The sequence below is a fragment of the Chionomys nivalis genome, chromosome 15, assembly GCF_950005125.1.
Source record: "Chionomys nivalis chromosome 15, mChiNiv1.1, whole genome shotgun sequence".
NCBI lineage: Eukaryota > Metazoa > Chordata > Mammalia > Rodentia > Cricetidae > Chionomys > Chionomys nivalis.
This window is the reverse complement of record NC_080100.1, coordinates 19,751,420-19,767,991: the sequence shown is the minus strand read 5'-3', so window position 1 is coordinate 19,767,991 and position 16,572 is coordinate 19,751,420.

Sequence of the window (16,572 nt, the reverse complement as noted above, 5' to 3'; positions counted from 1 at the left end):
AAAACTATAAACCAGGCTACAAGTGAAAGCTGCCTTGCCAACACTGCCTGAGTCATTGGAAGGGTAGACCAGTTGTTCTCCTGCCCTTTCTGCGTGGCTGAATTTCCTTAATGGCCAATTCATTGTGTGTCTTCGAGCATGACACCAGAAAAGCTGTGATCTCTTTAATGAAGGATCCATTAGTCTTTCAAGAATGAGAACATGCGAAGTTGAAAAGGCTATTCAATAATATATCTCCTTGAGAGAACTCTCATCATAGAGTGGAGTACACTTATACAGAATAGAACTTATTCATGCATGTTTAACTGAGCAGAATGGGTTTGGAGTCACATTAGTGGGCGCTCACAAGGGCATACCCTTAGTTTACTATATATGTGCCATGCTCATAGACTCACTAAGACACTTTTTATCCACACAGACATATTGTTAGAATATAGGCCATTGTATAATTTTTTCTGTATTCTCTGTACTTTGAGGCACACCATCTCCAAGATGTCATGATCATAGGCGGCCACCCTGCTGGTGTGCGGGATGTGCTGCTCCAATACAAACCCTCGCTGGTGCCGTGGGAAGTGACTCTCAGTAGACAAAGCCCAAGGACGACCCCGAGGATGGCTTCTTTATGTATTCATTCCTGCGTTTTATCTGTGCAGTTCTAAACCTATATTGAAGTCTTTCTGTTTGAGTTTCTAAAATTTAGCATATCCTCTGTTGAATCTAGAGAGAAAAAGATGCAATTATTATACACGAACTGCCCTTGCTCTGCACATTAACCCAGTTATAGGAAATAGAACTTTTTCAATATGAAAACTAGAGTTTTCCCACATATTTTTATTCCACATATTTAAAAATAATGCAATATATCAGGAATTAATTTTAAGGTAGTCAAGTGTGATTCATCACCGTAAAGTCACTTTTACCAAGGAAAATAATTCAATATGCTTTCTATATCATAGAAGAAGAAATAAAATATATTTCATTTTAACACAGAAATACAATTTTGTGTCAGAGCATAATTGGATTAGTGGTATAAGGAAAGCAAGCCATAATAGGGTTTTATTGTATTTTCCCCTAACGTTGCATAATAAGTATCATCTTCCATGAAAACACTTACCTGGAAAATCATCTGAGTTCTTGGTTCTCTGAGTATACTCTATAGTGTCCATTAGATTGTTCACTTGCGGGGGGAGGGGTCTTATATGCTAGGATTAATTTTTATCAAATATAAAGATTTGGCTACTGATCTTTGGAGTTGAAATGTAACTTTAATAAGTAAAGTCAATACTTGATATACTAATCAATTTTATCAAACTGGGCATCATGAAAGCTAACGGTTTTAATGACGGAATGGAAAGTGTACATAGATGCTGTTACAGAGTCTTGCTTCAGTTGAATACTTTGGACACTGAGTGGTCTGGCCTTGTCTAAAGACTCACAAGACTTTGCACACTCACTGTGTAGAAGAAGGACGGAGATAGGAAATATCCTAGGAAAGAATACCTTCCGGGGTGAAGAGAGGAGAGAAGCCGTCAAGCTTGATCCTTTCAGAAGGACTTAACCTGATTCCCCAAGAATGACCCCAGCGAAAACTCCTAGCAATAGTGGAGGGGGTGCCTGAACTGGCCATCTCCTGAGATCAGATTGGCCACCACTCTAATTGTCATCAATGAGCCTTCATCAGTAACTGATCAAAGCACTGAGCTGAGCTCCAGGAGTCCTGTTGAAGAGAAGGAGGAGGGATTGTAGGAGCCACAGGGACCAAGGTCATGGGAACCCACAGAGACAGCTGACCTGAGCTTGTAGCAACTCACGGACTCTGGACCAACTCCTTGAAAGCCTGCATGGGACCAACCTAGGCCCTCTACATCTGTGACACACTTTGGTAGCTTGGTCTGTTTACGGGGCTTCTAGTGGTGGGATCAGGACCCGTCCCTGGCACTTTAGCTGGCTTTTGAGAACCTATTCCCCATGCTGGGTTGCCTTGTCCAGCCTTGATACAGGGGGGAGAAGCTTGGTCCTGTCTCAACTTGATATGCCATGTTTTGTTGATGCCCTTGGGAGGCCTACTCTTTCTGAACAAGACTGAAGAGGAGTGGATTGGGGGGCTTAGATGGGAGGCAGGGTGTTGGGGTGGGGTAGAGGGAATGGGAGGAGAGGTAGGAGGGGAAACTGTGGTCTATATTTAAAAAAAGATTTAACCTTCAAAAATAAAGACATATTTTTCTATTATGGGTTTTTGAACTTACAATTGATTGTCTTCCAATTTAGCTAATCCCCCCGTCTATGAAGTCCTTTCTGTGAATTCTGAGTTCTGTAAGGTGTATGGTAAGTATGAAGGAAATAAGTTTAAGTAAAAACAAAAGGAGAGGACTCATTAGGGCTTTTTTCCCATGCTGTTTGGGTGGTAATGCTAATATATACTACAGAGAAGGCACTAAGAGGAGCAGCTATCTATCCACCCTTCAAGAAATACCTTCACGACCCCCTCCACATTCAAATCCAGAAGAACCCCCACATCAATAAAATGCCTTTGCTTTGACTGACAGGGCTTGGGCACCTGGAGCATGGGGAATTGCGGCACCAAGAGGGAAGTAATATGATTCCATAAAAATGCATCACTGTTTTTGGAAGATCAGGCCACTGTGAGCAGGAGGAGGATGGAGAGGATGATAGAATGCGCAGCCGAGGCCGCCTGTGTTGGGAGAACTGTTTTTGTGGGATGAACTAAGTGTAGCTGCTCTTGCCCATTTTATCATTAAAACAGATGACAATTTAATGTTTTAAGCTTTATTCTCTTTAATATGTGATGGGTGGTAAAATGTTTTGTTTGATTTTCTCTGGAGCTTTGGTTGCAAGTTTTCAATTTTTTAAAAATTTACATATGTTTAATTAATTAATTTTGTATTTTGAAGCATGGTCTCATTGTAAGTCACTTCTGACGTGGAGAATCTGAATGTCCAACAGGCTGGCCTACACCTTGTGGTAATCCCCAGGTGTCTATCTTCCAGTGGTTGGCATTGCAGGAGTGTACCATTAGAGCTTGCTTTGTTTTCAGATTTTTTGAGACAACAGCTCATTACATAGCTTAGATTATCCATAAGCTCAAAATTCTCCTGCCTCTACCTCCTGAGTGGCAGGGTGGGACATATAACAGCATGCCCCACTAAGGGATGAGAAGAACTCCTGAAAAGACTTTATTTCTCTTTTATAAGCAGATACTTTTTTTTGTTTGTTTTTGAGATTCACCTGCTTGTGATCAACCCTTCTTGCATGTCTTAGGATGATAGGAAAATATTCTTCTTTCCCCTGGAGTGCAGGTATTTATTGGGAATTAAAAAGTGTATAAAATCTCGTTTTCCCATTCTACCTTCGAAATATGTCTAGAAATATCCTCTGACTTTGGCTTTCTTCAATTCTTTGGATCAGAAATGCCTTGCTTTTAGAGGAGGACTCTAGTGCACTGCCTGGTGCCTGAAGCATCTGTGGCCTTTTCTCACCAGGTGCCCCGAGTGTAGCTCCATTCTCCCGGCCACAATTAAAATGCTTCCAGATGTTGTCGATGTCTCCCAGATGAAAGGATGGGAAGGAATCAGTGTACTTTGATAACCACAGCTATAATGTGGCCATGTGAAATGAAATGTTTGGAGGGAAACTAATGTCAGCAGAATTGACCTGAGTCATTTAAAACAATACTAAAATTTCTTTGCATCTGCTGCTTAGTGACTGGAGGTTTTTTTTTTTTTTTTATTTATGTGTAAATAGGACGGTTTCACGGTATGACTGCCACTTGTACCATTTATCGAGAGAATTCTCTGCCGGGCTTCTGTTCAGTCCTTCTGGAAGTATCCTGACTTCTCGTAGCATCTCTTTGAGGATGGTGATTTCTTCCTCTTTAAGAGAAGGGTTAAAAAAGCAAAACTTCTTGTTCAAGGTCACGTCCTGGTCACTGACACAGAGTTGGAGTCCTGGGCACAGGTTTTGAGAAGCTATATATAATTTCAGTCAGGGCTTCTGGGAGAAAAGGGCATATTTCCATCTGAAGGCAGGGACAAGGAATGCTAAGTTCTCTCCACAAGGGCTGTCTGACTTTGTCCTGAGTCTGAGGGAGTCATGGACGTGGGTGGTTACTGTAACCTGGAAGGAGTGACTGTTCTGTCTAGAAGGATCACTGGACAGGAACCTGGAAAGGTACAGCCAGTTCTAAGCATCCAGGCAATAGATCATTAAGGAGACGCCTTAATCACACCCTCTTCTATATTCTTCATTCACCCTGATGACTCCCCGACCCCACAATCCTCTGTCTAAGCTTAGAAAGGAGATTCCTACATTGGATGCTTTGGTTTTTTCAGTGAATTACTGCAATAGGCTGAATGAAGGGAGTGATTTGCCATTTAACACAGTTTTAAAGCCCAGTATTGTGTACTTCTAGAGAGTGAGAACAAGTAAATAAGGGGAATTATTGTTTATGAAATAATCAATCTTTGGGCAAAACAAATATGTGGGTAATGTATGTGGGAAATGATTTAAAAGTCATAATTGTACTATCATCCTAAATAATCCTTATCAAAGCGAGGCCAATTTGAAAAGGCTAGGTGACTAATCAATCAGACAGCTGTGCCAGGAGCCTCATGTTTTATACAGGGGGCCAACTTTCCCTTAGGGACAAAAATCCTGATTTTGTGAGACGTGTTTTTCTGTCCTTTCGCCCTTCCTCCTTCCTTTCTGTCTCATCTGTGGGCTAATGTGACTGTGCTCTGATGAACCTCTCACCGTGAGCCGCTGAACTCCATCCTCTTTCTCGAGCTTCTATTTCTGCTTTGATTGCAGCCTGGGATTCACAGCCTCTTCTCCACGCCCAGTGCGCTATCCTGGTGTGTGCCTCAGTATCCTGACTAGGTCAGGCTACTTTTCCTTCATTCTTTCATTTCTCTACTTAAACGTCCATTTGCATGCTGGACTTCATTGACAGTTTGAGTATGCTGCAATCATTAGGCAGATTAATATCTTTTCTGAAATCATCAAGTCCTCCAAGACAAATTTGCTTTTCTCCCATTTCTCTCTCCATTTTCCTGGCCCCTGAAAACACCACCCCTTCCAACAAACCTCTTCTGTTTCATTAAGTGTAGCATTTTGGATCTCTCTAAACCTGGCTCCACATAGTTAGACTCCTGGAAGCCATGTGTGTGGTTCTTACCAACTTTTCCAGACACATCGTTTCTCCTCTGATAGGAATTTGTTAACTTTCCTTAGAGGGGAGAGGTTCCGGTTTGGCTTTTCATTTTTCCTAAAGGCTTAATATTTGTGTTTTTATGAATATAACTTTGGAATCAGTAGCTCACAGAATTTCAATGATTTAATCATTAGAATTTATATGTTTTACATTACTTGGCTAAAAAAATAGATAATCTCTTTATTTGTTTTTTGGCTACTACAATCAAGTACAATGATAAGATCCTACTAGCTGTGCAGTGGTGGTGCACACTGTTGATCCCAGCTCTTGGGGGCAGAGGCAGGCAGATCTCTATGAAGCCAGCCTGGTCTACAGAGCAAGTTCCAGGACAGTCAAGGCTACACAGAAAAAACATATCTTGCAGAAATGAGTGAGGAGTAGGGCTGTTTCTCCTGCTTTCACATCTTCAGGGTCTGCTCTCCCACACCTGCACCATCAGGACCAGCTCTATTGTGTTGCCAAGGGGAGGCACAGGGGACAGTCTTTGGAGTGCCATAGCTGGTGAGGGGCAGGGACAGCCTTTCTGCTCTTATGACCCCAGGGCCAGCTCCTCCACCCGCCTTAGGCATTAACGGGTGGGTGGGGGTTGAGGGGGAAGGCATCTCTGCTCCATCCTTGCTATCACATGTCTGATGAGTAATGGAAACAACTTTCCTTTGCTCATTACTTTGGGGCTGCCTCACCTCCAAACACCAGGCAGCTGCCTAGGTGAGGGGCAGAGCTCATTTCCCCAGCGCTGCAGCTGGTAAAGGGGAGGGTCAGCTCCCTCTTCTGTTGCAGGCAGTAGGGGGTGAGTGGTAAGGGAGGGCATCTCTCATTCTCTCACAGTACCACATGACAGATGAGTAGCTGAGACAGCTCTCCCATGCTTACAGCTTCCGTCTGGCTTGCACATGCCTCTTCTGAAAAGGTTGTCTCTATTGTGTTCCCCAATGAGGTGCAGGACCTGCTCTCCCAACATTGCAGCTGCTGGCGGCGGGGGGGGGGGGGGGGGGGGCAGGGACAGCTCTTGTGACCTCAGGGCCAGTTCTCACACCTCCCTCATTGACTGATAGGGCATGCAGTCACAGGACAGGTGGATGATGGGGCCAGCTCTCTCTTGCTCACTACCTCCGGCCTGGCTCACCCATACCTGCACTAACAGGGTTGGTTCTATTGTGCTTCCCAGGCAAGGTGCAGTGTCTGTTTTCCTGAGTGTTGCGTCTGGTGGGGAGTCAGGGATGGCTTTTCTGCTCTTATGACTACAGGGCCAGTTCTCCTACTTACTCCAGATATTGATGGGTGGGCTGGGTGGAGTGCAACTTTCCCAGGCTCATGCAATCTCATGACAGCTGTATAGCCTGATTTATGGAGGCATTTTTTCAACTGAAGTTCTCTCCTCTCTGGTTACTCTAGCTTGCGTCAAGTTGACATAAAACTAGCTAACACACACACACAAACACACACACACACACACACACACACACACACACACACACCCCAAAACCAAAACCAAAAATGAATGATTAAATAGTAAATTGGAAAATTCACTCCTTGGATCTTCTGGTTTTTAAATTATGTGCACAAGACCAACATTGTTCTAGTTGGTCTCCCTTTTGCAGATTTCACCATAAGGAACAGGCAGGACAAAGCATTTTCCACAAGAATTTTTAGATGTGGAGAGAGACAAGCCTGTGCTTTGAATTCCTGGGGTGCTAAGTGAGATCATCGTGACATAGCTGAGGAGAACCAGAGGTTGACTCCCTGCTTTCTCCAACGTTCCTTTGTTCTAAAGCAGTGCTTCTCAGCCTATATCAAGCTGCAATCCTTTAATATACTTCCTCATGGTGTGGTGACCCCAACCATAACATTATTTTTGTTGCTACCTCATAATTATAATTTTGCTATTGTTATGAATTATAATATAAATACCTGTGTCTTCTGATGGTCTTAGACCCCTTTGTATATTCCCAAAGGGGTCACAGTCCACAGGTTGAGAACCACTGTTCTATAGTTTTGGCCTATTTGGCAATTAGTCCTAGAAACCAACCCAGACCATTGAATCAGCCTGGACTTGACAAGAAATAATGTAGCTATATAAATGGAATTGACCTGAAACCATAAAATTTGGTCAAGTGAGTAGTGAAAAAAAAGGGGGAGAATATTTTGACTTTTATCAAGGCATTTTTAAAGTAAATTATGTACGTCACGGCCAAAGGAACCCTAACTATATTCCGTTTGGAATAATAATAATAAGAAAGACCCTAATACTACCACACGGATGTTATGGAAACCCACTGAAGAAATATTCTAATTAAAATTAATTCACATTATCATGAAGGTAAAAGGCAGTGAGCCAAAATAAGGACAAACTAAGTACATGCATCAGGGAAGAGAGCTTTTATTTTTTATTTTTTTTTTTACTTATTTATTTATTTTTATTCTTTTTTAATTAAAATTTCCACCTGCTCCCCATTTCCCATTTCCCTCCCCTCCTCCCAAATATTGCCCTCCCCCCACTTCCCTCCCCCTATCCCCACTCCTCTTCTCCTCCCCCCACTCCATTCCCCCTCCCTCTCGATACTGAAGAGCAGTCCAAATTCCCTGCCCTGCGGGAAGACCAAGGTCCTTCCATCTACGTCCAGAAAGGTGAGCGTCCAAACAGGCTAAGCTCCCACAAAGCCAGTTCATGTATTAGGATCGAAACCTAGTGCCATTGTCCTTGGCTTCTCAGAGGAACATGGGATGTACTCACTCATAATCGGTTTCTAGCCATAAAATAAAAGACATTAAGCATACAATGTGTGATCCTATAGAAGCTAAATAAGAAAGTGAACCCAAAGAAAATCATATAGTCATCCGCATGGAGAGGGGGAAGTAGACAAGATTCCAGGGCAAAAACTGGGAACTTGCGGGTGAGGTGGCATGGGGCAAAGGGGAAATGGGATGAGAAATATGAGAAGGGGAGGATGGGAGGAGCTCGGAGGATTGGGATGGTTGGGATATAGGAAGGATGGATACGGGAGCAGCGAAGTATATATCCTATCTAAGGGAGCCATCTTAGGGTTGGCAAGAGACTTGACTCTTGAGGGGTTCGCAGGTGTCCAGGAATATGTCCCCAGCTGGTACCTTGGGCAACTAAGGAGAGGGAACCTGAAATGACCCTATCCTATACTGATGAATATCTTGCATATCACCTTAGAACCTTCATCTGGCGATGGATCGAGGTAGAGACAGAGTCTCAATTTGGAGCAACGGTCTGAGCTCTTAAGGTCCAAATGAGGAGCAGAAGGAGGGAGAACATGAGCAAAAAATCAGGACCACGAGGGATGCACCCACCCACTGTGACAGTGGAACTGATTTATTGGGAGCCCACCAAGGCCACCTGGTCTGGGACTGAATAAGCATGGGTTGATTCCGGACTCTCTGAGCATGGCGGTCAATGAAGACTGATGGGAAGAGAGCTTTTAGACAACCAGACTGAGCCCATGAGGAGAGGGAATGGGGATGATTTATTTAACGTGGCCGGGAAGCCAAAGCTAATGCAAGTAATGGCCACTCTAGCAACCCATGGTGCAGAGCTCTCCAATCACTGTGGAAATTTAACTCAACGAATTTTAATTTAGAACAAGAAGGTATAACCTCATACACTGACCAATAAAAGAAACCCAGAGACAAAGTTTCTAGCGAGTACCTCCTTAGAGACGGATGGTAGGCAATACTCCCAGGTACCTTTGGAGGTGGATTACTTTAATCCTTTACATTTTGGGGTTAGTTTGGCCTTGAAGTCACTACTAAAGCTCATCTTAATGAAACAAACACAAAGATATTTTTCTCTATAAAATTCATTTTAATTTAATTCAATTCAATTCTCCTATTTTTTCTTTTTGAGGGCTAAGTAGTTTTGAGGGGCTTTTAAAATGCCATTCTAATTTGTAGATGTTACTGACTGATGCTGCTCCCTGTTTGGGGAAGAAGAGGTTTGGGGGGTTGTGGTGTGTGTGCATATGTGTGTATACATGTTTGCATTGCATGGGTAAATGTGTGTGTGTGTGTGCCTGTGTGGAAGCCTGGAGTTGACACTGACTATCTGTTTCCATTTTTTCACTTTATTTATTGTGGCATGTCTCTTGCTGAACTCAAGAGATTGCCAGTTTCCCATGGGGATGCCTTGTCTCTGCCTACTGAGTAGTTAGAAGGGCATGCTGCCTCCCTCTTGTGTGGGTTCTGAGGATCCAAATTGTGGTCCTCATGCTTTTGTGACAAACACCTTACCCAGGAGCCGTTTCCTCAGCTCAGTTCTCAAAGAACAGTATTGACCAAATTTTCTTTCTTTCTTTCTTTCTTTCTTTCTTTCTTTCTTTCTTTCTTTCTTTCTTTCTTTCTTCCTTCCTTCCTTCCTTCCTTCCCTCCCTTTCTCCCTCCCTCACTTCCTTCCTTCCTTTCTGCCTTTCTCTCTCTTCTTCCTCCTCCTCCTCTGTTGTAATATGAGCGGCAGGGCTGCGTCCCCGGCACCCGGCCGCCTGCATGGCTTTACCCAAAATAATTACACGGAAACTGTACTCTTTTAATCACTGCCTGGCCCATTAGTACCGGCCTCTTATTGGCTAACTCTTACGTATTGATCTAACCCATTTCTAATATTCTGTTTAGTACCACGAGCTGGCTTACCAGGAAAGATCTTAACCTGCGTCTGTCTGGAGTGGGAGAATCATGGCGACTCCTCACTCAGCTTCTTTCTCCCAGCATTCTCTTCTGTTTACTCCACCCACCTAAGGGTTGGCCTATCAAATGAGCCTAGGCAGTTTCTTTATTAATTAACCAATGAAAACAACAGATTAATACAAGACCCACCTCCATCACTCCTCCTCCTCCTCTTCTTCTTCCTCTCTCTTTTTCTCTTTTTCTCCCTCCCTCCCTCCCTTCTTCCCTTCCTCCCTTCTTCCCTTCCCTCCTTCTTTCTTTTTTGTTGTGTGTTTAATCTCTTGGTGTTTTGTGAGAGTGTCTTTCATGAAGGAGGCTTAAACTTCTCATCTTTTCTGGGTCACATCATGCACGTACTCCATTTGAAAGGGGATTCAGAAAACCATAGTGGTGTCTGAACTTTTCAGCATAAAGACAGAACTGCTTTTCAGTGTTTCCCAACCTGAAAATGTATGTAGGAATGAGAGGTGACATCTTCCCTATTGCCCATGTTGAACTCGTCATCTACTTTATTCCTGAGGCATTTACACAGAAATATGCTGCACAGATCACTTTTTATGTGACATCATTTACCCTCAGTCTGGCTGCAACATCCATTATCACCGGGTAATAAAGCTATCACCACTACCACCCTAGTCTGAGCCAATAGCATCTCTGCTCACTAACAAAGCAGTATTCTAATATGTTCCCTGTTTCCCCCACCTCCTGCAATTCACTATTCATGTGCAATCAGGATGGTCTTTTTAAAGCCTGTGACAAGTTTGCCTGAAATACTACAAAGGCCTTCTACAGTGTTTAAAATCCAAATGTGTTTAGATGACTCCTTTCACCCAGGACAGCCCCTCACAATGCTCCTTTATTATACTCACGACACTCCAAGACCAGCAGCTCTCTTTGTGTTCCTGCATCGTGTCATGATGGCAGTGACTCTTCCCTCTAGTCATCCTAAGGCCACTCACTAATGTCATGTGGCTATTGGACACATACTATATTTTCAAAAATCCTGTCTCGGGATTAGTTATTTTGGCGTCTCTGATCAAATGCCCGAGATACAACGTAAGGGAGTAAGGGTTTATTTTAACTTACACTACAGAGGGTTCAGCCCATCATGACTGAGAAAGCATGGCCAAGCAAAGCAATTAAAATCTCTGCCAGAAAATAGAGAAGGAAATAACTGTTCTTTACTGCTGTCTCTTTAATCCTCTTTATTTCATCCTCACCTCTAATCCAAGAAATGGTGTCACCACATCTAGGGTGGGTCTTAACCAACCCTCAGCTAATCCTTTCTGGAAATGCCCTCACTGATGCAACCAGAGGGGTGACTCCTCAACCTCCTAGGTGATTTTTTAAGTCCAGGATAATTGACAATGAAGATTAACAATCAAACTATCACTGACGGATCCATCTGCAGTAGTTATCTACTCATTATCTTTGTGCTGCCTTGTTAGGAGTCAAATGGACACCCCCCCCAACACACACACACATGTACACCCTTCAGACATTGTGAGTTGACATCTTAATCCTGAACTCACATGTTGATGGGGTTTAGATGAGTAGACTCTCATTGTGGGTTTGGTGACTTTATGAGTAGAAGAGACATGAGATGACACATATTTGCTAGAAGATACATTCCTCTGTTTTGATTCAGCAAGAGGAACATCATCTGGTCACACATAATGGATACTGAGCAGATGCTAGCACCGTGCTTTTGGGCTTCCCATTCCCTAGAAACATTAGTGACACAAACCTCTCTTCTTGATGATTTATCTAGGCTGTGATGTGCACTTCCAGCAGAAAGTGGACTATGCATCAATCACCCTTTACTTCTCTCCTTATCTCTTCCACTATTGATGCTTATCGTTTTTGTTTATATTGTTTGTTTCATTTACATCACTATGATAAAATGTATAACATGAACGTTCAAGAAAAATTCTTTATTTTTGTTCATGTTTTCATATTTCAGTACATGTTTGCTTGGCTCTGAATGTTGTAGAAGAACTAAAGTAGCAGAGAAGCTTCTTTAGCAAATGATGGGGAGGAAGCAGAAAGACTCAGGTAGGGGTCAGGGTCATGACACTGCCAAGTATACATACACCCCACCCCTGTACACACACCTACTTCCTTAGCTAGGGATCATCTTATGAAATGTTCAGAGGCTCTTGTAACACCACTGCTGACTTGAGGGCAAGGTTGTAACACATGGCCCTGTGGTAGGCATTTCATATTCAAATCAAAAAAAATTCATCCAATCATTAATCAATACTATAACTGAAGAGTGTCTAGTATTTGTTTATCTGTTCCTCAGAGCCTGGGAGAGTGTTTGGTAAACTGGGAGCTCAATAAATATTTATTAAATGAAAAAAATACATTCAAGGAGAGACAGCTAAAACTAAGGGGAATTTGAGGGGTAGGATGAAAATCTAATATAGTAGAAACTTCCTAAAATATATACATATTTGAAGGCAATCTAAATGAAATCATTAAAAACTTGGGAGTCAGAGTCCCAACTGGCCATTTATTGTCACCAAATGATGCTTCCAGTACTGGGATTGAGTTACATATTGTAAAAGTAAATCTGCTAGCTGGCCTGTTATCTAAGTACCCTGTCCCTTTAAGAGACAAGCCACACACACTCCCAATCTCCCCTTTCCCTCTGAGGCAAGCAGATCTCCTGCCTCCTCTCCAGCTGGCTCTCTCTGTCCTTTGTCCTTCTTCTGGAGAAGCAGCTTCTGCCTTTCTCCATTCTCCTCTTCCCCCTTCTTTCTTCTCTTTCTCTCTCTGTTCTTTTCTCCCTCCACCCCACTAAATAAACTCTATACCGAAACTTTCTCTGTATGGCATATCTGTCTATCTTCCACCCACCAGGAGACCCATGCAACTTTGGGTCTCTACAGAGGCCCCTTCTGGGACTGACCTCAGGTCATCCACATCATGAATGATAACATTGCAGCTAACTGAGTTGTTGGCCAAAGGAGCCCCATGGGAATACCCAAACAACCGGGGCTCTTACCACTGTTACCAAGACTATAGGTTGCTCTTCATAAATAAAGCAAGGTCCCATTGCTGAAGACAACACCTACACAATTATTTGAAGGTGGAGATGTTGAGCCAGTACCTACTTAAGAGTCTTCAACCATATGTTTCATTGTCTTTGGTAGATGAAGGTACTCTACACACTACCGAAGAAGAACTGTAAACACCAAGCCTGCTACAAACCCTTTGTCCTGCCTGCAAGACATGCTTGGACCTTGGAGGCAAAAAGCTTGTGGGAATAACCATCTAATATCTGATTTGATTTAAAGTTTACTCTACAAGACAGAACCCATAGCCAGTGCTGCACAGATAAACAAGAATCTTGAGACTAGATAGCCAAGGGACCTAAGGTAAAACCAAATATACTTGTCTAAAAAAGGGGGCAACAATAAAATGTCTCCTATTGATATACTTATAGGTCAATCCCTTGTTCAGCTATTATCAAAGAAGTTTCCTCCTGCAGCAGATGGGAACAAATACAGAGACCCACAGTCAAACATCATAGAGATAGTGAGAGACCTTGGAACACTCATTCTTAAATGAAATGCCTCCTTCAAATCCCTTCCTTCAGAGCTCAGCAAACCCCATGAAAGAGGAAGTATAAAGAGTGTAAGAGCTTCAGAGAAGGATAGAGGACACCAAGAAAAGAAAGCCCTTTAAATAGGCTTGAGCAAAGCTCAGATGAATTCACAGAGATTGATGCAGCAAGCTTAGGGCCCACACTGGTCTACACAAGTCCTCTGCATATGTGAACTATGGCTTCTAAGCATTTCTGTGGGGTTCTTCATTATGCTGACTAATAGGTCTCTGGTTTTTATGCCTTCTGTTGGGCTTTTCCCCTTATGTTTGCTTGTATTGTCCAACTTCAGTATGATAGTTTTGTTTCTCTTCTTATATTTTGTTTTTTTGGTTTCTTGGTTTTTGGGGTTATTTTATGGGGTTTTGTGTGTTTCTTGAGAAGGAACTTTAAGTTGGGAGGAGGTGATCTGGAATGGGGAGGGAAAGAATATGATAAAAATATATTTAAACTTAAAATTGTTTTAGATAATAAAATATAACAAAAATGTTCCTCACAAAAGCATAAAACAAAAATACCTTCAAAATTTCTACTTGAGAAGTAAGACCATAAACAAATTATAAAATCTAGGGCTATGACTAATTCAACTGCTTGTGTAGAATGTAAATAGTGAAAGAAAATATATCATTCCTGTATTTATATAGACTATCTCTAATGTACCTCCATTATTTAAAGACTGAATTTCTACTGTCCTTGAACTAAAGGTATTTTGATACTGTTCATTATGAGTTTATGTATTTAATTGAAATATGATATTCTTTAGCATTAAAATAGATTGCTTCACGTTCTTATTCCACCTCCCCAGTTTTAGTTTTTCTCAGTCACAGCTGTATGTTTAGAGCCACAAGTTCAGCGTTCTTAAAACTCTCTGCCCCTCTGTGTATATTGGACATCTGCTTCTAAGTTCACTATGTCTGGTAAAGAATCCAGCAGATTGTTAATGCCTAGAGCTTCCCCCCTGATCTTAAGAAGCAACACTGAGACTTTATTTTGTTTAATAAAGCTTTGGTTTTAGTACTAGAATTCGGAAGTAGTTCTCAGAAGTTTGTGAAGTTGGCAAAACAAACTTCTGATTGACAAGTTGGAAGTACGAGGACCATGGGGGAATATAGACGGAATCAATATTTATATATGACCTATACTCATGGGTGCTTAGAAGGGCACTCATGTATCAGAAATTATAGTATTATATGTGCTGAGGGCTTGGATCTCAGCTGATGGGACTGTTTCAGGAGGTTTTGGAAATTTTACCAACTGAGTTCTTGCTGATGTTCATGGCAGCTGTGTCTTGGGGGTATATTCTTGGGAGCTGTGTCTTATTCTTGGTCCTTTCTCACCATCCCCTCTTTCTCTACTTTTTAGCCATCATGATGTATGTGAGCTACTCTGCTCCTCCATGCCCTGTCTGCCACGGTGGATTGAAACCTCTGAAACTGTGAGTTCAAATACATTTTCCCACTCTTGTTTCTGAGAGGTGTATTGTCATGAAGTGTCTGATGAACACAGAACCTTGGTACAGCAGTGATGTCTTTACTGTGACTTTAACTAATGATATGGTTTTGAAACCTTTGGAACTTGCTTGTGGGTAGAATTTGGAAAGGTTAGGAGAAGCCCTAGAATGTTATAAGCAGAGATTAATTGGCCATTATAGGAAAGCCAGGAGATCTGACTGCCCATAGGAATGTGAACAGTAAGATTATATTCACCACGTACCAGATGGAGATGAAGAGTCTTGGAAACTGAAGGTCATGGATGTTGCCCTCCAACAAAGAAGTTGTCTGCATTTTTGTCAATGTCCTGAGATTTTGTGTTTAGTCCATCTTTAAATGATGGACTAACTAATGTCAGAAGACACAATCAAAGTAGTTCACAAGTTGTTGGATAATATTGGTGGCTACATTAAGATTTACAGTGAGAATCCGGAGGAAAAAGCAGAAACAAAGGTTTTTTTTTTTTTTTTGTTTTGTTTTGTTTTGTTTTGTTCTGTTTTTGATTCAGTTTGGCTAGGAAAGAAGTGTGTTTAAAGTCAAGGCCAAGGACAATATGTCTGCTGGGGATTTGCCACAATTAAAAAGAAACTCAATGTTTTGTACTGAGACAATAGGAAAGATGCCTTGAGGGCACCCTGGGAATTGAGCTCCTTCACTCATGCAGATGCAAGGAAGTGAAAGTAACTTCATTTGAAAGACTTTCCTTTGAGAGGAGTACTACTCTAGTACCTTCCTTGCATAGGGACCCAGGGAAGCATTTCCCTGGGTTCAAATGTTCCAGGTCTCAGAAGTTGCTACAGCCATGGTCCAAGAGGCTCTAGCTACTACTTGAGCTGGCAGCCGACCTTAGAGTCAGCCACACAAAGCCAATCGTATAGGCGTGTGGATCACAATGCTTGTGGGACCAAAGGAGTTTCTACATATATTCAAATGAAAGCTTGGGAGGCCAGACAATGGATGGAAAGGCTTGGATCTCTATAGGCATTCCCTGGAAGATCCAAGGAAGTTAGGTTGCCAGTCACCTGGTACAGTTGTCAAGGAACATTGTGGGCAGCCAGAGAGAGGAGATATGGGCTACAGTTAGCAAGGTCATAGGGGTGGGACTGCCCAAGCCCTTTGTAACTCACAGGACTCTACTTTCTGCGGCTATGAGACATGGAACAATAGAATTTAACATTTCCTCTCTGCATTTTGTTCTTGCTTTGGTCTCATCCTCCCCTTCTTTGCCCCATTCTTTCATTTTGAATGAGGAATATGTACTTTGTCCATGGTATCCTGGATGTATGTATCTCGTGTTTTAATTTTTACTGGGGTTCACAGCTAAGTGCTTACACAGAGTCTTGGAGGGTATTTTGGACTTGAACATTTGAGCAATTCTGGAGTTGTTAGACTTTGGATGTCTTGCTGGGAGATGAAATGTATTTGCATTGTGAACTTTTGGGAGCCTGGACTAGAAATCTATGACTTGAGTTTTAACTGTTTTTCCCACATGCTCGTGTGTCAAGAGTGTTATCCTCAAGCAGTGGTGTTATTTTTCAGGGGTTCTGGGGACTTGGGAG